This window comes from Drosophila grimshawi, unplaced genomic scaffold, assembly GCF_018153295.1.
Source record: "Drosophila grimshawi isolate 15287-2541.00 unplaced genomic scaffold, ASM1815329v1 contig_311, whole genome shotgun sequence".
Lineage (NCBI taxonomy): Eukaryota > Metazoa > Arthropoda > Insecta > Diptera > Drosophilidae > Drosophila > Drosophila grimshawi.
In genome coordinates this window covers 3,702,100-3,727,983 of record NW_025063098.1, presented here as the reverse complement: position 1 = coordinate 3,727,983, position 25,884 = coordinate 3,702,100, and the positions used below count along the sequence as shown (strand labels likewise).

General features: G+C 39.2%; 2 long non-coding RNA genes and 1 other non-coding gene across 3 annotated transcripts; 2 read left to right on the top strand and 1 right to left on the bottom strand.

Moving 5' to 3' along the window:
* The first annotated feature begins 15,396 nt into the window (after nt 1-15,396).
* On the top strand, nt 15,397-15,850 carry LOC116805447. The gene is made up of 2 exons (XR_004365188.2): nt 15,397-15,639; nt 15,693-15,850. It is a non-coding gene; the product is annotated as an uncharacterized LOC116805447 (long non-coding RNA).
* Nucleotides 15,851-16,280: 430 nt separating this feature from the next.
* On the top strand, nt 16,281-18,074 carry LOC116805445. Its single transcript, XR_004365186.2, has 3 exons — nt 16,281-16,431; nt 16,521-16,814; nt 16,881-18,074. It is a non-coding gene; the product is annotated as an uncharacterized LOC116805445 (long non-coding RNA).
* A 7,276-nt stretch (nt 18,075-25,350) lies between these two features.
* On the bottom strand, nt 25,351-25,422 carry Trnaw-cca. Its single transcript has one exon. It is a non-coding gene; the product is annotated as a tRNA-Trp (tRNA).
* Nucleotides 25,423-25,884: the final 462 nt, after the last annotated feature.

Below are 25,884 nucleotides of genomic sequence, written 5' to 3'. Positions count from 1 at the left end.
ATATTTATCAACAATGGAATAATACCCTAGGTAAGAGAATATAGTTGGGCCATTGTCTGCCTGGGAGGGAGAAGGGTAGAGGGTAAAGGCAACAAAGTCAAGGCAAAATCAATTGAAAGCAAATTATTGTTGCTGCAGTTAGATAAGCAATGGAGCAATTTCCACATCCCCCCAAATCAAATCCACTCCCAAAAACTCCTCTTTTCACCCTCAACCTGCACATGCCCCAGCTAGCGACAAACGAGCCGAGTAACTGAGTTATGGTCCAAGTGTGAAATGGAAACCGGGAAGCTCTTAAATTTGTTTTTTTTTTTTATTTTGTTCACTTGTGAGATTAAGTGACAGCCCGAGGTGGCAGGACAATTTAGCTGGGCCAAAGGACAAGGAAGCAGCAACTTTTTGGGTCAATGAGAAAATGGAGAAAATGCTGGGGTATTGGAGTTTAAGAAGAAATTGAGCTGAAATCTGATGATGAGCTGCATTCGTAATTATGCCAGGCAATTAAACGATTAAGCCAAGCGCCAAATGGAGCACGAGCGGAGAGTCCTGATAGGAAAACAGAGAGAGACGCAGAGAGAGAGAGAGAGATATGCGTATTGAATTTCTGAGATTGAACATGTTGCCAATTAAAATGAAACTTGGTATTAGCAACCATTCACTAAAGAGAGCGAGAGAAAGAAAAGTGAAAAGGCGCATTGAGGTAGGCAACGATGATATATAGTCTTGAGCCAATGGTGAGCAAAGAAAATTCAGAAAAATTTTTATATAAAAAGCGAGAACTCTTCAATGATGAAATCAATGCTGAAAGTTAAAAGAAATTGAAATTGAATGATAAATAGATACTTGTATAAATACAAATACTTTTTGGTTCTTAGTTTACAAAAAGAGTACGGAGAACTTCACAAAAATAACTATATCAATGCGAAAGAGATTGAGAAACATTAAACATAAAAATGGAGCAAAACAGATTTGATTTTTGCAAATTTGCGGAAGAATAGTTTCCATGTGTCAGCAAACGAAAGAAGTAAAACTTTTAATAACTAAAGGAAAGGTAAATAAACATTACTTTATTGGAAAGCGGTTTACAATTGTCAAAAGTTGAAGGTTGTGGTTAATGCAGGAATACTTTGGCCGATGCCAATTGCATTGTTGTGCGTGTGGAGCAAATAGTTGTGCTTTTTAAGCCCACCGCTGCTGGTCAATGGTTCGCCTATGCCAAAAACTCCAGAATCCCCCATCCGTCCTGAAACATAAGACAGTTGAGCAGACAGCGAGAAGGACACTCGGGCTGGGAAACATTACAAGCTGAAAGTCCAAGGATCAAGCAAAAACTTTCATTTATGTGCAACGCACGGTCATAAAACTTTTTGGCCGAGTGCTGTAGGGGGGGGGGGGGGGGGTGGCTTGGGGCAGGGGGAGTGCTAGACCGAAAAAGTCGGAAGTTGCGAAAAGTGCGAACGTTGTTGAGAGTAAGGAGTGTGGTTGGTTTGGTGGCTGTTGCAGATGCAGCTGGCAAACATATTTGGCAATGCGGAAACGGAAATATTCGCACCATGCCGAGAAAACAACAACAACAACAACAATAATAATATGTAGTTGAAGCAGCAACAAGACTAAAGAACTTTTTGGGCCATTTCAACGGCTGACAAGAACAGGAGTTCAAGCCACACCCCAAGCCCAACTCCAGCCACGACTGCCACTTCAACCCTCAATCACAAACTCATTGCTTGGACCACTCACACAGTTTGTCAGTACTTTTGCAGGTTTGTCAGTTACGCTACCCCAACCCCTATCCGTCATCAAACCCCCCCCCGTCTGTGCTGTGTTCAGTGTCTGTATCTGCCTCTGCTCCCATCTGCAGTCAGCTCATCTCATTTCAGCTCGTATCTCGCATCATTTCTCCATTCCTTTTATACATACATATTTCTAAATGCATTTTTGTTGTTCAATTTCAAACTGCGTCTGCAATTTTATTTGCAGTTTCCTCTCTCTTTTTTCGGGGTCCAACCAGTGCCCAGTTCCATAGTTTCCTTCTTTATCCACATTTTGCTGGCGATTTTGAGTACCCTATGCAAAGTTGTAAGGCGAGGTATGCTCATTTTGAAATGTAATGTGTATTTACTGCCTAAAAAAAAATAGTCCAATTGTGCCACAGATTACAGAAATTAGTGGAGTAAGAGATACGAAATTTAGCACGAATTTTATAAATAGCATAAAATATTAAATTATTGGTTCTGCTTAGAAAACAACAAATTTATTGGCATGTTCCCTTATAACCGCAAAAAGTACTCAAATGTATTTTCTGCTTTTTAGTATAAAATATTAAATTATTGGTTCTGCTTAGAAAACAACAAAATTATTCCTATATTCTCTTATAACCACAAAAAGTACTCAAATGTTTTCTGCTTTTTTAGGGGGAGCACTAAAATCTATTTGATTGTCTATCAGCTTCCAAGAATGATCGCAAATTTGAAAGACACATAATGCAAGGAGTTAAGCTCAGAATTAAGCAACTTTAATCTCTACTACAGGGTATCTCCAGATCGGTACCTTTCCCCTTTGACTCTGTGGTTATTTTTTTTTTGCTGGTTTCTTTGGCCACATTGGAAATGCGATAAGCAAAGTTTTCAGGCACGGTTTGCGGTTGGAATTGTTAGATATTTGAATCTAATTAGGATATAATGACACTTTTTTCCACTCTCCGTCGCTAACCAACTTTCCCTCCTCCCCTTTCCCCTCTACCCTTCTCCATTTTTTATGCAGTTTATCTCAATGTCCAACGGCCAAGTGCAAGTTTTTAGTCGCATCGAAACTGTTCTATCTTTCATTTGATTCAATTCAAGCATATTTTTGAAGCATATTGTGCAATTGTGAGATTCTATTTAAAGTTTTTTGCATTGTTATGCTAATTTAGTATTGTTTTTTTTTTTTATTTTTATTTTTTGTCTTGTGAAAACTTTCTTGCTTAACAATTACATATTTTGGGGAACCTTGCGCTGAAGGCACAAGGAAATAACTGCCTGCCATCAATAAAATGCAAAAACTTGGCCAGCCAGCGAAATGCAGGAAATGAAGAAGACCGCCTGCTGTGCCAGGGTTGCCATTATCACAGCAATATTGGAGTGGAGTGGGGGGAGAGAGGGTGAAAGGGCACCCAAAAAATTGAATAATTAAATTAGAAATTGCCACTGCTGTCGCATTGGACAACAAAAGCGCGCCAAATTGCCTGTCAAGTACTGACAGAGTAACAGAGAGAGAGAGAGAGAGACAGAGAGAGAGAGAGAGACAGAGAGAGGGATTGAGAGGCAGAGAGTCAAGTGTTGAAACAGAGTTGCCCCCATCAGTTGCTTGCGTCTCTGTTGTTGCTGTGACTGACGCATGCAAAAATTTCCGCATTGCAAGGAGCAAAGGGGGAAAACACTGGCGAACAAAATATAAAAAAAAAAACTGACAGCTGCTCTGACGGCCGCCAAAGTAGATGGAGTAATGCAGGGTTAATATGGGGGGTGAGGGACAGGGGGCATGGGGTGAGGCAGTTGCAAACACTTTCGCGTGTAGCGTAATTTAATTAAATTGGTACATTTTCAGTAAAAGCACTCACAACATTGCAAAAGCAAATGATTCAATTCTGAAATTAAGTATGAAAAGCAACAGCAAAAATCTGAGTAAACTAATTAGACAGGCAAAAAGAACAATTCAATTTTGAGTAGAATTATTTTAAAAAATATTTTGTATATTTTACAATAGTTGACATTTAATTAATAAGACTTAATAGCTGCTTAATTGAACTAAGGTAATCATTCGGAATACTGGAGGGAATGTCATGTTTTAATGGATTACTAAACGGATCCAAGGAGAATTAAATATTCCATTTGTTTAAATATTCTCTTTACATCTTTTATTAGTATTCTTATAATTGGAAGAACTGTCAACAATATTCCAATGAGCAAATTATACCAGATTTTGAATAATAATTAATGTGTTTGGATGTCAGTAAAATAGATGTATTAAATAGCAGAGGATTTGACAATCTCTGAAGGAGACTCCAAAGGACATCAAATAAAATAAATACAAATTTTACACAAAGTCGCGACGGCTAATCAGCTTTTCTGTCACTTTCACTGTTTTTTGAGAACCCAACCAAAATGAGGAGACATATGTAATCGGCATCGGCGTCGTCCTTTTGGTGTGAACACATAATTATTTTCGACTGGCTGAGCCGCTGATTATCACCTTTTTGTCGAATAATGGAGACATTTTCCTGCGGGATTACCAACATTAACAAATGTGGCTCATTAGGCGGCCTTATCAGGCAAAGCACTTGCCTGTATCCGCTGCTGTTGTCTGTCGACTGCCCCCACCTGCTCGCTAATCCTTTTGATAAGTAGAAAAGTAGCCTATTAAACGGCAGTCGTCATCATCATCATCATCATGATCATTGCCATGGTGAGCAACATTTGTCGGCTGCGCTCAAAAGGTCAATAAACAATCAACTTGCATTGATTTCAGTCTTCCGAGCCAAGTCAGCCAAACAATTAAGCCAACAATTCAGTGTTAGCCAAGAAATTATGGTGTCACCACAGCAAAAAAAAAAAAAAAGGTGACAGCAAGAGAACCACACACACACACACACACACTCACACACACAGATGCACACAATACAATGTTAACCCAAACCCCGATCCCCGACTCTCGACCCCGACCCTGACTTAGCTGCTTAGTTGACAAATGATAGTCACAAAAAAGTGTAGAAAGAATAGCTAGCCGAAGACTAAATACCCTTGCTGAGCGAACCTCAACTGCTGCCAGCTAATTTTAGTTATTTACTGAAAAAAAGAGAAGCAATTTGAGAGCAGTTTAAATAGAAGATTTGTTAAGGAAAGGGATTTGTATAGAAGACGTTCAACTTATGCTATAGTGTATCTTTAAAATATTATAATATTGTAAGATATATAGGAATAATATAATACTTAATAATATGAGTAAGATCAATAGCAACTGGAATTTCAGCTCTGCTAATAACTATATTGGTGGAAAGTGGGCTTGTCTGATGCTGCCTGTTTGCGAATGTGTATTTAACAAGCTTACAAATTTGTATTGCTAAAGTATTTATAATTTAATGTAACTTATTTTATTTATTTTTTATTATTAATATTATTATTTGTGATTTCATTTATATTATTTTCAATCGCATTGACTGATTAACCAATTCTCGCCGCACGCTTTTTGCGTGACATGTTACTTAACAGAGTTGTTATACTCTTTGGTAGAGCAGATACAAAACTGCTGAGTTGGTAGCTGCTGGAGCCTAATGTCCAATGTGTAATCCTTTAACCTGCCGCCCGACAACACAATTTGGGTTTGGGTCAAAGCCCGCCGCCAGTTGGCCAGGAATAATGGCCAGCCGATTGAGACATTGTGCGTGATTCGAGTTTCAGTTTCAGTTTCTATTCGAGTCGGCGTTTTATCACAGGTGACAACACAGTTGCAAGCAATGTTGTACAGGTAGGCGACAGGGGACAGACGACAGACGACAGCCACAAGAGGCAACCTCAAAGGACATTTTTACGTCTCAATGCACAAAAGGAGCTCGTGTAGCAAGAACGGCAAAGAAACTATTGTGCAATTGGCACAATTAAACACTGTGGCGGCTAACTTTTTGAGATCTCTGCAGAAAGAATCTGGGGCAAGTAATTTGTTGTTTTTCAGTTTTTCCTTTGGTTTTCGGCACAGCTTCAAAGCGGATTTTGTTGCCAATTGTTTGATTGTTTGACACAAATGTTTATGCTTGACTGCGAGACAAACACACACACACAAGTCCTAAGGAGCGGCATTAGTTGAATCAACAGACAACAGTTATGTTTGTAATATGTGTGTGTGTGTGTGTGTGTATATATCCTGGGAAATTCAACGAGTTCAGCAATGTGCCAAGGAAAAACCTCGAGCACAGAATTTGAGTTCTCCGCGTTTATGTCCAAAGCATGCCGCGTGGTGTCGTGTGAAATGCAAAATTTGCGTCAAAAACGCGCCAAGAAATAATTAAAATTGATACAACCCGAGTGGTGTCCGCAGGGAGACCAGCCATGAGTGAAATTCACTGGCACAGTAGCCGGCGCAAATATTTTGACAGACATTTTCTAAAACTCAAATGCCGCACGCCAAGCACACACCAGCAACCAGACCTAACCAGACCACACCAGACCACAGCAGACCAGAGCAGCCAGGCCAGGAGCAACCTGGAATAGCAGCTCCAACATGAGCTGGGGGCTTGAAGAGTTGCTCACTTGTAGCATAATTTGATTGAAATTGCCACGGAGAAACCAACAACAACAAAAACAATAACAACAATATATGTATGGAGTACAGCAGAAAGGGCTGTGGTTGGGCTTTGGGCTTTGGTTTCTGTATTCGCGTTCTTAGTTGTGGTCTCTGAATATTCCTTGCCGCCTTTGAGAATTTTACACGTGATGCGCTACGGAAATTGTAGTTGAAAACTCCACGTAATTAAGTAAAATGGGTATAAAAACGCAAAAATATATAAATATATATTTGATATTACATAAATCCGCCTATGAATCTTATGTGTTCAACAACAACTATTTTGGCTTATAAAGCTGAAGTACTTTAAAGTAGAATCAAGTCTTAAATACTGTCTGCAATATGTGTTAAAGATTTGAAAGACTTAATAATTAGTTGCTCTGTTATTGGTTGATTGATATTTCTGCTTATGATGAACAATTTAAATATCAATATCTCTTTGCATAAATAATAATTTACTCTTTTTCACCCATACATCATTTGACAGAGTATCGAAAAGTCTGTGTTGAAGCGCAAAACAAATGCTCAGTTGCCCAGTTTTCTTTTTTATGATGCATAATTATACCCTTTTGTCTGAATCGGCTAGGATGGCTTGGCTGGCCATAAACATTGTTCCCCCGGGCGCTCTTCGTGTGCGCCATAAAAATGCATTGGATTTAGTTTGATTTTAATGATTTCTTGTTTAAATATATCTTTTTTAGAACATGTGTGATTTCGAGCAGCTGTCTTGGCTCCTATGTGGCACTAGTAGTTGTCTCAGCCACAGCGATCGACCTTCTCACCTCAGCAGCACCGCAACAAATTAATAGCCAACATCGGATTTTATGCACCACTCAAATTTTGTACACACCCAGCCAAGAGTGTTGAGTTCGCCGCAGGATACTCGAGTTCTGGTAAGAAAATATGCTAAATGTCCTTGGCTTACCTGTGAAGCGCACAGTTTACACTCAATTATCGCAGGTCAACCAATGCCATTAGCAGCAAATTAGACGCACAGCGAGTCCTGCAAACTGCACCACAGGATTGCACACAGAAACCCAAACCTCAAAACTTGGGTTTGCTGCAAATTAACAAAGGATCGTAGCGAATTCTTAAAAGAAGTTTGCACAGCTCAACTTCATTTACCATTGAAATGTGAGTCTTAGAAAAAGATTGGATAGCTAAGAGCTGTGCCAAGACTAAGCCCACAACTACTTAAGGATTAACTGGAAACGGTGCCTTAGAAGGCTAAGAGTGTAGATTATTGGCAAGAGGGGATAAGGCCTGAATGATTGAGCCAATTGAAGTATTGAAGAACTGTTCGAAATTATTTTTTACATATGAAATCTTAATTATAATTTAATAATTCAAAATACAACACTTATTTGCCACAATAGATTGAAATGCCATGGACAAATTAAAGTTTGTTGATATATAAATGTATATCTATGTATATATAATATAAAAATAAACAAAAAGAAAGTTTATATTTGGCATAATGAAGATTAAATACCCTTGTTGATCGGAGTAATCTACTACATTTAAAGTTAGAAAAACGATTCTAGATCTGAGTTTGTGTTATAAATTATCCCTTTTGGGGATAGACAAACCTTTTGGCACGCTTGACTTCTTCAAAACTGGATTGATTTACCAAACAAGAGCTTTTTGAATATGGTTAGACCTCTAGATTAATACCACATTTAAAGTTGGAAAGGCGATTCTGGCTCGAAATTCATATAAAAATGATACCCTCAAAGGAGTGCTTCGATATTTTCTACAGATTTTGATAAATCCACTATTTCTTAGTACACTAACAAGGCACAGACATAAAATATAATATATATTCAAGGCGAGTATAACCTGCAAAAGTGCAGTTAATTGAGTTGTTAAATATGTGAACTATGTTGGTAGCATAGCGAACTAAACACACAAGATTAGCGTAGATTATGTTAAAGTCTGCACGCAAACCCAACCTTGGAAATTAGAAGAAAGAAAATTTAAAAGTGGCCCCTATTGCAGCATATGACAAACGGAAAGAAATTGAATTGAGATGTTTTGAGATGGTAGATTCCAGGAAAATGACTTTAAAAAGTTCACGGCACAAAGCAGATCAAGAGTAGAGAAGAGAATTCAATTTTCCATTTTGGACACGAACAACCACAACTACAACTACAACTACAATTAAAACTACATCGATCGGATCGCATCGCATCGCATCGCATCGGATCGCATCCCAACACAGTATTGAACCCAAGTCCGATCTTGTTGCGATCAACAATGCACGCTTTAATGACTAATTATAGATGGAACTCTTGCTGCATGTCACGCTATGATGAGTTGTCATAAAATCGTCAGGGAGTTACCCAAAGACATCGTATTGAAAGAACCGAGAATCGTTGTCTTAAACTCTGTGCTGTGCCAGTGTCAAAAGTTGAGGGACAGACGTGTCGTAATTGATTTTTATGGTCTTTGTCATTGTTCAGCCTCGACGGACAAAATTCTTCATAGATCGTAAATTTGCTAGACAAGTCAGCGGTTCCAGCTCCGAGTGTGTCTCAATGTGTGAGTTGTGCTCTAGGGCCCAGTTTTGTTGCCAATTTGTTTGGGTTCTACATATATGCACATTTATGACCTTGAGCTGAACACACAGCCTTGAATGTCACAGTGGGGGAGCCCAGTTGCCAGTTGCCAGTTGTCAGTTGTCAGTTGCCAGTTGCCAGTTGCCAGTTTCCAGTTGCTTCGATGACCGAGCATAAACAAATTATCGACGGTTTGTCAGTTTGCAAAGTTTTTCTTGAATATGATATCATTTGGCGTTGCTGTCAGTTGGCCAGTTAATGGAACACCTAAAGTGACAAGGTTAAGCATTGCCATCGAGTAAGATTACCCACATGGTTCTACGGTTAGCCAAATTGCTGTGGTATCGACATCGACCAGCGGAGAGTTAGTTACGCTGTTCACAATTCGATTTGCATGAATATTTTTTTGCTGAATTTCTTTGGCTACTTCGAAATTATATTGAAGGTTGCGAGACTTCTAGGTTTCAAGCATAAAATTTGTGCTGACCGAAACAGACATTTACAGCTCAATCGATCTTGCCTAATTGCTTTGTTAGTCTTTGTTTACCCATTGAACTCGGAAACTTAAGAAGTTTTCCACTTTTGTGCAATTTCTGTGCTCAAATACAAACTATAAGATTTCAGTCTAGGCGGAATATTGTTGCTGAGAAATCCGTCATTTAAATTAGATGTTTTTCAATTGAACTCAATATACAATATTTGTTTGCTTTAAATGATGTCTTTGTCTACGGCTACTCCAATTCTACATGTATGTCTGTGTCTAAATCTTGCTCTACATTTTGCTCATTATCCCTCTAAGAATCACATTCTTGATATATAGTTGATTATTTACTAATAAGTCTTCACTTATGTTTAGATTCTTCGATCAATTTTTCCCATTTTGGCTTTCTTTCTCTCTCGCTCTCTGTTCTATATATATATATTTATTTTCTCGATCTCTCACTTTCGCTCTCCTCCACCTCTTTCTCTTCACTTTTTGCCCAATGCGTACTCGGTATTAATTTTGAGTTATTGCAATATTAGGTCGACATTAATATCAATTCTATCGAGGAACCCACACAAAAGAAGCTCGACGAAACCGACTAGCATTTGACCCAGTCCAACATTAATTGTCTTAATTGCAATCCAAGCAACCACTTCTCCTCTCCTCACCCCACATTGCCTGCCCCCCCTGCAACAAGAACTAATACGATAACAAACAAAGCAAAAGTTCAACAAACAATAGACAAAATGAGAAGGAGAGAATAGATAGACTGGCGAGCGTATCAGAGAAATATTCGAAATTAACAACAAAATATAATTTCCCATAAATTCTCGTTAACGTTGCCGCTACCCCAACCACGCCTCCTCCCCCATTGCCCCTCCCCCAGCACCTAGGCGCACCGCCATGCAATTTTTTGTGTTCACGCTGGCTAATTAAAGGCAAACAGCGTGTTGTCCACAGTAGTAGGATGATCATCACCATCATCATCAGAGGATAAGCGAGGCGACGTTACTGATAACCAGCTACTCAATTCCCCATTCCCCCCCTTTGTCTCAAATACTCATAGATGCATATGCTTGTAACTCCAGCTCCTAAAATTCTCCGTGTTGATCTCTCAACGTCTGTCGGCGCATCACACAATTTGTCTCATAATCAAATATCATTTGTTAATGTCAGAGCTGCGGGCGGGAGGGCCAGACTTACCGAGGGTGATATTTCCAAACAAACTAGCCATCTATCTATCTCTTTCACTCGCATACCTTCCCTCTCTTTCTTTCTGTTTCCCTGAGCTGTAACTTAATATGCTTTTTAAATGCATGCGTAAACATTGATAGCATATTGATGATGATGAGCCGCTGAAGCAGCGACTGATAATGTTAATGATATTCAGAAAGCCGATGATGATGATGATGCAACTGCAGCTGACCACTGATAAGATGCACAGCTCATATCCCGGAAAGTGATGATGAAAACAAATGAAATGCAACGCCCCTAATTAAATTTATACTCCTGTCTTTCTCTTCTTTTTTGCGCTCAGACTGCCCTTAGCCCCTTAGCCCTCAGACTGGCCCTTGGCCCCTACGAATTATTGCCGTGAAATTCGCTGGCCGCACGTAATATCAACGCAAACTAAAGAGCAGGAGAGGTTTGGGGGGGCGCAGCGGTTAGCGGGGCAAGCAGCGGTTGGAGTTTTTAATGTCTCAATTTCGGCGGCATGGAAGTGGGAAAAATGTCTTCATAAAAAACAACTCTGCAACAGAAACGCGTTAAATGAGCAGATCGTTAAGGGGAATTGCGAGTTGCGAGTCGCGAATCGGGTTTTCAAGTTTTGTGCTGGTTTTCGTCTCGGCGCTGGCCACAGGCATCAGCGAGCTCTGAAGCTTGAGATGAAGCGACTGCACAGTGGGGCAAACGTTTAATTTGATAACGATTCCAGTTAGCGAAGACTGAAGCGAATTAAATATGTACAAATACTTTTGAAGAGTGAATATCAGACTGTGTTTAACAAACTCTATCTGCATGTGGTATTAGTCTAATGAAGTCATTAGTCTAATAGTAGTCATGATAAAAGTGCTTACCAATTTAGTTAATTAAACATAGAATATAGACGTGGAATATGATGACAGTTATAGCCTGATTTCACTGCTTTGACACTTCGCGAATTCATTATGAGTCTGTGTTGTGGTTAATTCAAACAACTTTCTGAAAATATCAGCTGTTTGCCATACTTTTCATATAATATCGATACAATATCCGATTAATCATCGCAAATTTTAACATTCGCAACTTCGGACAGAAGTTATACTTTGTGTGGAAAATGATGACATATGACATACTGACATTACATACATACTGAGAGTGGGAATTAGGCTATTCATCTGATACTAGAAAGCTGCCCATCGCTGTGAGTACTATCCTAAATTGTTATAACCTAATTCAAATCTGCATCTTCAGTCCTCCGACAGGAAAATCTGTGGAAGACACATAGAACAGATATATTCGTGACTGAGTATATAACTGTCTCTTATTAAATATGTTAACTTATGTATTAGTAAATTATACCTTAGTCTACTTTATTAGCTGCATTTCGGCTTAGCACAAATAGTTCTTCTGCCACTGTGGCAACATTCATCACCGCTCTGATGCAACAAGCATCAGCAAGAAAACAAAATAAGCAAAACAAAAGCGACACAAAAAGGGAACCCAAAAAGCGCAACGGTGTGCGGCAATTGAGGCAATAAGCGCAGCCCCCACACAGCACACGATGCCAGCGAAGACGTCACGATGTGGCAGCAGCCAACAACAACAGCAACAACGACAACAACGACAACAACCATAACAATAATAACAACAATAGCAACAACTCTCATCACATTGCTTTCGCAACTTTTTTGACTGTTACTGCTGCAGTTTCCTTCCCGTTCCCCTTCCCCTTCCCGTTCCCGCTCCCAGCTCGACGCTCTTTTGCTGCTGATCTTATCGGCAATTTGTCATGCAAAAATTTACTGCCACAGCGTCAAAGTCAGAGCGATGGTTGCAACGGGCTGCGGAGGTGGAGGTGCAACGGGGGAGCCCAGTTGCGTTTGTTTATAATAAAGACAAAAAAGAAAAATGAAAATAGTGTTGCTCGTGTGGCTGCTGTGCGGCTCATTTTATTGGGAGGCTTCAAAGCGCTCGGCACAGGATGTGAGCTGCCTCCACAACTTCTTCTTTTTTGTGTTGGGGCACACACTCTCCTCCTCTCTCTCTCTCTCTCTCTCTCTCGCTTTTGGAGCAAGCCCCAAGGGTAAGACTCGGCTGACATACTAAAAAAAAAAAACAATTTCAGTAGGCAACTCTGGATTATGCAATACTCTGTTCTTAGAATGAAGAGCAGCTAAAATGGGTGGAGAACACTCTTTTTATACTTAATTTTTATGGAGTTAGTCCCTGTGACTGTGTGTTAATTTATTGTAATATAATATAATATTCTATTTAATTCTATTTGGTTAAACAGTATTCTGCCATTTTATGAGAGAGAAGTGAATAAAACCCAGAAATCGTTTGGTTAAAACAATATAAATTTGCTTAAGCGCTATATTTTTGAAGAAATATTTTATGCAATGTATAAATTAAATAATTAAATTTGTGAATATAATTATTTGTATATATGTTTTTTTTTTTTTTTTTGAGAAATTAAAACAAAAACGAAGAAAGAATTCTTCAAGAAAATTCTCTAAAATTGGAAAAACACTTTGTCTCCTTGTACGATGCGATGTTATTAGCAAGTATATATTTTAACTTTGTCCTCTCCAAGTACCGCTATTATCGAAAAGAGGCCAGCGGATAATATACTCAGTCTTCTCCGTGGGGAAACAGAGTATAAACACACAGAAAATGTGTCGATTAATGCGCTCCAGATGCTGCGGCCGGGCTCATCAGAGACAGCGACAGAGATGACGACGTTGGAGCTGACTGGAATGTGCCTTTGATTTGTTGGCATCGCAACATGCCGCAAGTTCCACTTCTTCTTTGTTTTTTTGTTGTGTTTTTAGTCCATATAGGGGCATATGGTGGAAGGGAGGCGGGGAGGCGCATTGGAAGCGGGTGGCTGACACTGATGAATGTCAGTCGTTTGTCAAAACTCAATGGAAAACTGACTCAACTGCAGCCAAAAGGGCGGGGGCAGGCTGTGGCAGAGTAAATGTAGGGGATAGGGGGGTGGCTGAGTTAAAAGCGAAATGAAAACAGTAACAAAAACGTAAATGAATGGAAACGGACTCTGTTAGCACCCAGTTTCCAGCCGCACTCGCTGCCTCCATTCAGTCAACCCACCTCCTTCTCCCTTTGCTTGGGCACCACTCTGGGGGGACTTGGGTATCTCGCCAATGAATGACGCCAGCAGCGGCGCCGCCACTGCGTCGGAGTCGTCGTCATCGTCGTCGTCGTTGCCGTTGCCGTTGCCGTTGCCGTTAACGCAGGCATCGCTGGACACCTTTGGGAGTTGTCAGTGCTCGTAATTGTGCAACTGTTGAGGTGTTGTGGGCGCTTTGAAGTGAGCGACCCCAACTTGAAATCATCAGTGCAGTGTGTATGTGTGTGTGTGTGTGTGTGAGTGTGAGTGTGTGCGTGTGTGGCATTCAATCTAATTTGTGCTTCAGTCACAATGATATATGGCTCAATGTTCAGTAGCTGCAACCACTTCCCGGTGGGCTCCTGAGCTCGTAAAGCCAAATTGAGACACACATTTGCTTTCACGAAATGTATCATCGCATTGAAATTAAAACTAAAAATAGCAAATTTATTAACAAAGTATAACAAATACATGTTTGATAAGATATCGCAAAAAAACCCTTGAATATTTTGAGAACAACAAAAAATACCCAAAGAACTCAAGAAAGAAAAAAAAATTTGTGATTTTCTTTATTAATTTTTAATGACAAATTAAATAGATAATAAAAGAAAATAAATCTATGAAATTAATATATAACTGTGGCAAATAATGGTTAGTGTTTTTTTTAATACTGTAGTTGAAAACACAGTCGCAGCAAACCAATCGAGTCGCAGCCAAGTCGAGGCAACTACCTGAACTGACTGGCTGTTAAAAACCACAAAAATATGAAACACATTATGATATTGGATTATTATAAGAGAAAGCAAACACTCAGCAGCTAGCCATAGCGCACATCCTGATGAAACCCCGATGAAATGAGAAACACTTGAGTTTCCATTTCAAGCACATCAGCCAAGTGGAAGATGGACTAACAATAGAGCACAGACCAACAGACCAACAGACTGAAGACGAATAAACATTTTTGCCTCTCTGCGCAGCAGTTGTTGAAATGAAATTGAAAATATTTAAAATATAATAAAACATCTTTACGTTAAACTCTGCCACAAAAAAGAAGGAGACAAGAGAAAAATGTATAGAGTCATTAAGATAACAATCTGGTGCCGAAAATTGAAAAACTAGACCAAAACTGTAACAGGAATTGTCATTAAAAACGTGTGCGGGGGGAAACAACGAAACAACACAAAACAAAACAAAACTGAAATTAAAGGGACAACATGTGTGCGCAGGATAACAGCGTCAGAAGGACAACAGTTGTGCTGATGTGTTTATGTTTGCTGGAAACCAAAAAATAAAAAATAAAATAATAATAATAAATTAAAAGCAAATATATTTGCTTAAAATTTATAAAATAAAAAGTGCCAGCAAGGAAGAATAATCATAATAATAAATATTATTTTATTATTATAACAACTTCCTTGCCTTGCCAAAAATCACCACAAAGGCCATTAAATTGTTGGCCCATGATCTGCCAGCAGGTAGCAGGTAGGTCAAAAACGTTTCAGCTGCAAACTGTTGCAAACTTACCTGCAGCGATTGGCTGCAGCGTTACAGTTAGCCCAGTTAGGTTACGGTTAATATTAGCTTCGCTGGAAGCAAGTGTAATTTCTGTAATGCATTTGCAACACTTAAGAACTTTGGTCACACACAAAAACACACACATAAGTTTTATATACGGTGGGCAGTTCTGGGAGGTCCCCGTTGCGTGTCTGAGCGTTGACAGTCTCTGCTGAAACTCTAGACCCGAAACGCAAACGCTTGTCAACACAAGAGGGGGGCACGCAACTAAGCAACAACATCACGATTGATGGCTGTCACACAAATTTTGACATAACAAATGTCAATTGAGGCGACAGCGGAATTTCCTGTGCAGATAAAGCAACCAAGATAGACAGATATATAATATATATATATATGTATATATATATATATATATAGACAGATAGAAAGTGCGTGCTGTTTAGTTTACTCAATGAAATTCAACTAATGTTTATTTTCATAGAGATTTTGTCATCGTGTTTGCCTACAAAAAGAGCGGACCCCATCGGGGCCCATCGATTATTGTACTTTGGGGGGAGTGTTTCTGAAACATGTGTCTCCGAGTTCTTGGGAAACGAAACTGCTTTCGGTTTTTGAATAAATTACACAGAATGTAACAGATTTTTAATGTAAATATAATTGTATAATTATATAATCTCTAGCAGATGCGCAGTGGCTGACAAAGGGGAAAAGTGTAGAGTGTGTTATACACAAGGAAACCGCATTGATTAAAGTGTCTTAAATACCAAATTGCTGCTGCCACGGAATGTGACAGTCTGTGAGGTATGAAGGATCAAAATGTCGTGGATTTAAGACTTGGATTTAATCATGAGATGAACAATATTTCAAATGCAATCAACATAAAACAACAGGGGCTGCAAGTTAAATTTAAGATCGACTTTTCATTTGCTTACGAACCAAACCATTTTTATATTAATATGTTTCATATATGTTCAGTGTATATTTGGTAGACGAACGTTTAGTTCGGATTTGCGGATTTTAGTGTTTTTTTTTAAACATGCTTTTAGTTACAATTAAATTCTAAAAATATGTGTTCATTTTTTTCTCAAATAGCCTTTAACTATACAAATAACACTAGATTCACTTTACCGATCTCTGTTAATCTGATCTCACATGTTTTGATGCCCTGCATCAATTCAAAAGTAGATTGCATAAGTGTTCAATACCAAGTAGAAGGAGATGTAAGTGTATTTATTCTTGATACGCAATTGAAAGAGTATCAGAAAGCTTATACAGATTATGGCGTCATCATTTACCAATGAAATTTCAGTTTTATATTGCTGCCAGCAGCTGCCAAGGTACAAACAGTTCTGGCCACGCCCACGTATAACGCCCCGCAGTCCAATATCTCAATCTTTTATTCGTGTGCTAATCACGAAAAATTCAAACGAAAACCACAGCAGAGGAGGAGGAGATCAAGGGAGAGGAGGAGGAGGACAAGGAGCCCAGGGAAGAGCTCGAATCACGCGCCGTTGAGCATGCCACAAGCAAAGGATCAACACAAAGTTAGTGGACTCCAGGCGCGAATGCCCGACTGGCATATACCCTGTAGCTAACTCGAAAGGTTGTATTCCAAATAAGTTACATAATAATTTACAGAACTTAATTTTCGATATTTATCGAGCTATAGGAAAATGGGGCATGAGAAACAATAATATTGTCAAAAATCTGGTTTCTTGAACACATCTGAGTTGATTGTCTGCAATTCTGCAACATGATACCCCATTCGTCCGCTTCTGGAGGCACAGGGTATACACAAAAATTGAGAGTTGGTTAACCAACGGAGATCTCCTGCGGCGGGGGTAAGCAGAAGTAGCAGCCGCAGCAGAAGCAACATCAGCCGATTGTACAACTGATGATCGGAATTAATTTTGAAACACTTCAAAAGCAGACGACGCCACAGAGTCCACACACGCTCCACAACGGGGATCACTCGAAATAAATTAATTAAATATGCCCAGGCAAAGGCACAGGCAGGCACTGGGCCAGACTAAAACTCAGAGTCCGACTCCGACTTCGACTCTTCTTTCTTTTTGAATTGTGTATTGGCACCCTGGAGGCAGGCAGACAGGCAGACAGGCAGAGAGGCCACAAGTTTCAGCATTGTTTGCGTCAAATTTTCAAATTTAGTTGTTAAACCCGAAAAACGAGACTGGCAGCGCTCAAGTACAGTGAAACCAAACAACAGGCGTCGTCGAAAAAGGCAAATCCTCTCGCACACAGTCCGTAATTATGGGTTATTTCTTTGGGTTATGCAATGCCCCGAAAAATGGCAACACAAAAGGTTCCGTTCAAGATGCAGCAACAAAGGCTCTGAACATCAACTGAATTTAGACATTAGACGCCTCTCGACCACATTGCCACTTATTGGCAATTGAGCAAAAGGCTCCTGCAGCTCCTACTCCTGCTCCTGCCTGTCGGTCTGTAAGCTAAAATGTTGCTGCTCTTAGCAGGTAGCCAGGCCAGGGATCATGCACTGTTGCCAGCTTTTGCATCTTTGCGGATAACCTGTCATTAGCCCGACCAGCACCAGCCGCAGCAGCAGCAGCAGCCGCAACAACAACAGCCTTCTTTCTGATTGCTGTTGATGCGGCTGCAGGCGTTGCTGGTTGCCTGCTTTGAAATTGAGACATTTGCAACAGACACTTGCATTCACTCACACACACACACACACACACATTTATAAACACACACGGATGCATGCCACCAGCGGGCATTGCTGTTGCAGCAGCATGAACAAAAACAAGGCGCAACGTGTTTTGCATCTTAGATTTGCTCTGGGGTTGCTTTTGTTGCTGGCCGTGTTTAAAAATAATATTTGTATTTGTTGGCAAAATATATATTGAATAATATTTATAACTCATTAGTGAAACACTTAAAGTCAGAATGTTCTAGTCGAGACAGCTCGTTACAATTTTTACATCAATTCTGACAAAGTAGTAATAAAACATGCAAAAAATTTCAGGTTTCGGTTCAGTTTTGACGAAGCCCCTGCAAGCATTTTGTTAAGGGTAAAATAACAAGAGATAACCAATTTGTGAGCCTGTGTCGATAATTGTGTGGCAACATACTTGTTGTTGAAGACCTCGTTGGGAAGATTGGTAATATTGCAGCTGCATTGAAGGGAAATTGTCAAACAGCTTCAAAGTGAAGGAGTAATCAAAGTACATGCAACTATTCTGCATCACAGCGGCGTTAAAAATGCAGACATCAAACTGAATGGCTCCCGAGAACAGCAGCAAGTGTGACAGGAGGCAAGAGGCAAGTGGCAAGTGGCAAGGGGCATTCAACCAGGAGATAGAGGCTGCTGCTGACTTTTTATGGCCGCGGCTAATAATGCAATTTGCTGCTGGCTGCGGCAGACGCGGTTGTTGCAGCTACTTGAAGAAGTCGCATCATTTGACAAAACATTTATGCGGCACTTGGCGTTGCCATTGCTAAATTAGGCGCAACGGGCAGAGTGGCAGCGTGGCAGCAGTCTGCAGCTGATGCTTGCCACAATTTTCAGCTGTGTTCATGCAATTATTCAGTTATGACAAACATTATGCGTTGCCGGAGATGCTGATGTGATATATGTGTCAGTTGCATTGACAAGTTGCCCACTGTGTAATGCTGTCGTTTGTGGCATGTGGCATGTGGCATGCGGCAATGTGGCAATGCGGCATTCAAACGGGCTCTTTAGTGCCCGCTTAGCCAATTACGTGCTGCAATTGCATTTCACACAATTGCAGCGGCAAACCGCAACATTTTAAGCCAATTGAACCAAAATCATTTTCCCAACTCTGTAAAAAGTTTACAGCTGCAATTTAATTATGAAGCCAAAAGACAGATTAATTTTCAATTAAATTATGCACAAATTGCTGCAAATCCCAATGAATTATTCGAATTATTCTCGGCTGTGATTCACATATTACTGACTGATTGCACATTTGAAGTAACCACAGCAAACATTCGCATTTTTAATTATTTAATATCAATCATTAATTGATCAAATCAGCGCCGATTTGCATAAAATAACATCAAACATATGTCTTCAAAATTGCAGGAATTTTAATATGCATTCGGTATTTTAATAAAATAAGTTGAACTTTGCATCTTTTTCAGATACCTTTTCACATGACATATTATGAAGCATATATATATATATATATATATATATACATAAATGATTAAGCTATCATCTGGTGGCAGAACTAGTTTTTTTTTTGGTCACACATGCTCCATCCGGGTGCATTTGGAAGTTTGAACTGTTTTATTATACACAGTAAATATCACCGATACTGTTCCTATACATTAAATGTATTCACAAAATTCCCATCACTTACTTAGGACATTTCATTCATTGGCAACAGCTTTCCCTCTGTTTACAAGTGCCTTATTTGCCCAGCTGATTTGTGAAGTGATAAAGTAATCACCCTCTACCCTTATTACACTTTTAAGTCTGATTCTTGGGTTCTTATGTGGAGTCCCTTAATCACTTAGACTGCTAAGCTAATAAAAGTATCAAAACTGATCCACACAATCTAAAAACACAGTATAACAATTTTATATTAAAGATCTACAACCTTTTTTTGCTTCACACTTTCCTTATTCCAGTTAGCTACAGCTGGCCGCTAAATATGCACCTTAAATCTTTATTTAACTAGTTTATGTATTGCTCATATATCTATACATATATACATCATACATCTATACTTCTATGCTTATACAATAACCAGTTAATCCTAAATCTATTACCAAGAAAATACAATCAAGCATATGCTTCTCTATCAAACTTTCAACTGCCATTTTCCCTATGCCAATTAGTTGTTGGAAGTACTTTGAGCAACCCCCTCCACTCCCCACTCCTCACTCTTGATGTTGATATTGATCTATTGCTATCGATCCCAAGCATTACTCATATCTACACTCGAACATCGCATTTATCTTGTTGTAGTTTAGAGTCTGTCCGGGCATCCCACAGCTGACTACGACTTGTTTACAGTATCCAATTACCCCAGATAGAGGTCTGGGGGCCCCCCTGAAGCGACAGAGCACAGATACAAACATACAAACAACATATATACGAACAAACAACAGTAACGACATGTCAACAAGTCCTCTTGACTGCATTTCAAGGTAATTGCCAAGAGTTGAGACAAGACTTCACCTGACTACCTTCTATAAATTATTGAAAGTGAGTTACGTTTCACGTGGAGCCATCGGTGGCAACTCTGACATCGCGTGTCTCCCTCTCTATCTGTGTCGTGTTTTTTTTTCTTCCTTATTTTTTTTTTTTTCGTTTGTGTCGGCATCCAACGATCTCACTTATCTGATCATGGACCTCAGCTCAACGCTGCTCAACTGAACTGAACTGCAACTCAACTGAACTGGACCGTCTTTTTTGTCTGCAACAATCTTCGCCAGTCTTCTCAGTCTTATCAGCGCACATCTGGGCATCAATAATGTCTTTGTTTAGCCAGATGTCATGACAGTCCACATAGAAAGAGAGAGAGACAGAGAGAGAGGGAGCGAGAGATAGAGAGAGAGAGAGAAGCAGACAAAGGAAGAGATCGATGAGCTGAACTAAAAATTCAGTGTTGACACTTGCCATAAAACTTGGCCACGACTCTCGAGCGACTTTAAGGTTGATTTCTGGGAATGCCTGCTAGAACAGCTCCTTTGGCAGGTGCAGGTGCTCCCACTTCTTGAAGGGTGGTCAACATGTCAGCCATAATTTATGAACTCTACTCCTACTAGTTTCTCTCCGATCTCATTCTACTACTTATTCGTGTTGACATGTTTGTTTACACGGGCTAATTTTGTGTTCTTATTATTGCTCTGCTCTTTGCTTGATAGATGGATGCATCTCTATATATATTTATATTTCTTTTACCTACACATATCTCCAGCTAAGAATCGTTGCTGTTTTCTCTCATACGTTAACCACAGCCTCTCTCCTACAACTGACAGAATTTTACTCATTGCCCAATCGCGTGTTGGTTTTGTTCGTGGGCATTTTCGTAGTACTCTGCTTTATTAATTCGGGGATTTGGGGAATTAGCTGATAGCTTTCAGCGCACCAAAGACCACCTCCAACTCATCCAGCCCACATTCCTACACTCCCCTTTACCACTCTATTTCGTTTGCTGTTTTGCGTGTTATTTGTTTGCATTTGGAATGGACACGAAATGAATTCGCTTATAAATATGCATAAATTTATGGCGAAAAAAATATCTCTGTATATATTTATTTCGTGCATATATTTTGTTTTACTTTTTTGCGAATGTCTGGAGAAAAATTGTTGGACATGTTCTGTTTATGACGGGCTGCACCCCTGGGAGGCCCAAAGCACAGATGAAGCCGAAAAAAAGGAATTAATAGGATCAGGGACTTGACATGGAAAATAAGAGCATGGCAAACTTTACCCAATTATCAAATCCAACAACAACAAAAAAAAAAAAAGTGAAATGAATAAAAGCAATCAAACGAATACACAGGAAGCTGACTCACAGACTTTCGCTCAAGCGGTAAATATGCTCGCACGTCTGCTCCATAAACCAAGTTCTAGAAAAACAACAACAATTGAAATGTGCATGTACATGGCCATGACGGTCCTAGTAGCATATTAATTTCAGTTCTATACCAGAAACCTTATAACATGACAGTTTTATAACACCACACTTCCTGTTACGATGGCGCCAAATCAAATATGCTTTTCAAATATTGTACCACAGAAGAAAACAATAGTGAAAACAACTGTCTACATTGAATAAACAAAGGATGTGACCAATTGACAGCGCTACCGATCGATGTGACCAATCGAAAACGTAGCAAACGCAAAGCTGATCGGCCAACTGCGATAGAGATAAGTGAGGCGAACCCCAAAACACTGAGTCAATTTCATTCAGTTTAAATTGTCAACGTTCAGTCGAAACGTTTCCGAAGGAGAGGCAAAAGCGACGCAGCGAGGCAGCGAGGCAGCGAGCACCAGCCAGTTGGCAAACAAAAGGAATTTATGACTTGTGTCACTTTCAGCACCATCAACTCGTAACTCAGACGCGCAGCTCGAGGAGCATTCCACGTATGCGCGCTTGAAAATTAAGATACAAACATTGTCCAAGGAGGCAGCCAAAAAGGAAGATCGCATCGCACCACAGACCTTCCAACCAAACACTCGAAGAAAAACGCTGTTTGAAAAATAAACCCAACATTGAATTTAAAAGAACAAAATCCTATTTTGCATTGTTGAATTAGGCATTAATCATTCCATATATTAAAATCTGCTCAAAAAAATAATTATTATTAAATATTATAATTATTTTTGATTAATTTAAGAAATATCAAGCACTGCACTTTATTTTTGTACTTTAAGTAATAGAAATTTTAAATGATATATTTGATCAGATTACGTCGTCTAAGTTACCTTCACAGAAATTATGTTTCCTCTCACACTCAAAACTTAACCTACAACATTCGATGTACATTTTCTCTCAGTGTACATGCATAGATGATTGTTACGAGTCAGGCAATGCAGGCAAAACGAAGACACCCGAGTCAGCCTGGCTTGGCGACACTTGTGTGAGCCCGCAATCGCTCAAGCGTTCAGTTAAGGCTGCCCGCCTCCGTTTTGCCTCCTGTGCCTACAACAGCTCCTTCCATTCCTTTGGCTCCTACTGCTGCGAGGTATTTGAGATAAGTGCGTGGCGATAAGCGCGACAGACGACAACCGACAAGCGACAAGCGACAAACGACAAACGTTTCATTGGCCTGCGCCTGCGCAAAATGCTTCGTGCTACAGGAGCAGTCATCGCTGACTGGGCTGCTTGCAGTCTGTGGCAGCTGTGGAGGCAGTGGAGGCCGAGGAGCCAGCTCGATCCATTCAGGGAGCTTGCACAATTGCACACTTAAATGGCTGCGTGTAACGCACTTGGCCAACAACATGTTTAAGGCGCCTACTGCCAAATAAAAGAGGCGTTCTTAAGGGGGATCTCCAAGGTAAGATACTTCAGTTATTGCAGTTCCTAGCTTGAGGCATGAGCAAAATTTATTTTATTTTTTTGTTTAGAGAGATGACAGGCCAAACAGATATTCTTTGTATTCAAGTTGAGGTCTATAGCCTTGATAGGTAAAAGTTCTCCTCAGGTTAAATAATAAGTGGGAATCATTTAATTGTCGTCAAGGGAAATGAATACTACGAAACATAAAATAATGTATCTTTAATCTCTTCAACATCAAGTGTCTATATACCCAACGATAACTAACTAATCTAGCTCGATTGCTCTTTTTGAAGAATCCTTTCTGACTCTAGATACACTTAAATCTAATCGTTAAAGTACTTGTGTATCTGTGATCCTTTTAGCTACACCACTGGGTGTCTATCAACGGAGTCATTCGGCACGATAAGAAAATATTTTAAAGGATTTTTAATTGCTTTCAAGTGGCCGAACGATCCACTCACTAAACGAAACACACATTTCAAATACTTGTTTTAAAGTTGTAAGGACTATGTTGACAATGTGCACACATAGCCCAGACACTGCCAGACACTTTCAGACAACAATTACTGGGCTGTGTTTATTTCCAGTGTTGCCAACAAAAGACACTTCAACGCGAGCAGCTTAATGAACTGTTCACTGACGAGGCACATTCGTAGCCACATTCCACTGCACCTGGCGGCGCATTCTTCAAGTTCTGCAAAGACAAATCGGGCACTTACGAGTGGAATAGTTATATCTGAATGATAATTATCATTATGGGACTAATTGCGGCGATTATCTAACAGTTTAGTAGATAATGAAGGCAATGAGTGAATGACATCTGTAAGTGGATTATGTTCAAATTGAATGTTCCCTCAATTTATATGAGTATCATTTATTTCGCTGCAATCAATTAATGTCAAAACGGTGCCCGCATTAGTTTCTTCCTCCTACCATTTCAAGGGCGGGTATGAAAATCAAATACGCATCGAATTTTTGTTGTTGTTCCTATTTAAGCTAATTCTACATGATAGAGCCCCCGGCCAAATCCCAATTCATTTATTCGGGGCTCATTTGTGCATTTTATTTGCATAAGCTCAAAATCCATTTGATAAATATTTAATTAAGAGCAGTCCCACGTAATTAAAAAAAAGAATGTATGTATATATTATTTCTAGCGGAGATAATTATGCAAAATCAGAGAATTTTACAATATTACGTGTAATGCGTAAGTATTCATGATTTACCATACAAACATGAAATAGGCTATGCTCTGCAATTGTTCAGGTATAAATTTTCATTTTTCTTATCTAATCAAATTTGAAAATTTGAATAAAAAGTATCTATACTTTCAGATCAATAGGTCTATATATGTACATGGACTTTATATATTGCATATATATTTATATATTGGCTTAGCCCATTTGACGCGCCTGCAATTACAGGGTGTAGTTAGGGAATAATACAAGCGTGGAATGTAATATAATTACAAATTAATCGAAAATCGTTTCGCATTGCAAAATTTAATTCAAATACCCAATAATCATCATCAGTGGAGAGTTCGTTCACTTTTCGCTTTACGCACTAATTTTAAAACTATTATGTTGTCATGTGGCGCCCTCTGGCGGCAGCATCATCAAAGTGCCGCCTTTAACTCTTCGAAGACGCTAATTGCCTTGTGTTTAGCATGCGCTTTGTTCGCGCTTCCTGTCGTTAATTCTCGTGAAAACATTTTATTAGCCATCGAAATGCAATTAAATGCCATAAAATGTGGAAAATAAACTACAGAGGAAATATGTATGTTGCTGTGGTATAGAACAAGGCGAGGCGGCGCTAAAGGTCTTTGATTTCTCACACCTTGACCCTTGTGTTGTGAAAAGATGTGTAAACATTTGGTGTGAACTTGTAAAGCACTGAAATACAACTGTAAACAGCTGAATGCATTTCCTTTGACGAAAAATCCATAAGCAATTGGCCAACAAAAAGTCTACTGATTGATTGTTCCGCAAAACCAAACTACTTCAATATTAAAGTTTTTCAAGTCATTAGCTTAAGTAAGGATTACTTCTTGATATTTTAGATTATTAAGTAAAAGAATGCTTGCAAAAAATAAAAATGAATAAAAAAAATACTTTTCGAAATTGACCCCGACGTGATTTGAACACGCAACCTTCTGATCTGGAGTCAGACGCGCTACCGTTGCGCCACGGAGTCACTTGGAATACCGATATGTTAATTGTCAAGTTGAGGGAGACAACATATATTTTTGATTTAATGATTAGCACATTGTTGTGGCATAGAATTACACCAGAATACCAACAAATCTCAACATTTAATCAACGTTTTTAAGAACGAATATAAATTAATAGAGATTACAGAAGCACTTGATAAGAATGGAAACTGTAGAATCATTGGTGAAAAAAACTCATGTCTTATTATTAATAAAATATACATTTGAAGGCCCCCTATATGTGATTGGTATTATAAATAAAGTAGACAGGGGCAATTCAGCTACCAACTAAGTCTCCGACTGTCATTTAGTAAAAATAAGTATATTTGTCTATGAAAATGTTTACTTTTGAGGTTGACTTCTATAAAAATAAGCGCAAGATTATAAGTATGATTTGTATCTTATCTGGTATACTTAGACTATTTCATTTTGAAATGAAATATTTT